Here is a 524-nt window from a genome sequence, read left to right on the forward strand (position 1 = left end):
CCCCCCCCCCCCGCAGGCTCTCCCCCTTCGCCCCCGCCCTTCCCGGCAAATCCCTGGCGGGGCGCGAAGGGGAGGAGACAGCCCGGCAGCGAGGCCCGCCCCTCAGGGCAGTCAATCAGGGTTTTGTTTGCGCCAACCTGGAGCCCAGAGGAGCGGTAGAGGGCCGGGTCTGGGCCGGGGGCTGGGCCAGGAAGGGAGGGAGGTGCAGTGACACCGGAGGGGGCCGGGCCCAGGAGGGGCGGGAGCCCAAGCTCAGCTTAGGCTCCTCCCGGCTCTCTGTCCCGCAGTGGGGAACTAGAAGCCGAGGCCAGGTCAACCCGCCAGTTAGGCAAGGGCCGATCTTCCGGCCCTCCGGACTCGGCAGAGCCGCTGTAGAGGATGTCTTTCCAGCACCCACGATCCCCTTCCGCCCACCTCAGGCTTAGAGACGTGAGAGTCTCGCTGAATGTCCCAGACTAAGGCCCCAGCCCCGCGAGGATAAGGGAGATTTTGCTCCCCAGAGAGCTCACGGGTCCCAGGAGGCA

The sequence above is a fragment of the Ursus maritimus genome, assembly GCF_017311325.1.
Source record: "Ursus maritimus isolate PB19 chromosome X unlocalized genomic scaffold, ASM1731132v1 scaffold_X1, whole genome shotgun sequence".
Lineage (NCBI taxonomy): Eukaryota > Metazoa > Chordata > Mammalia > Carnivora > Ursidae > Ursus > Ursus maritimus.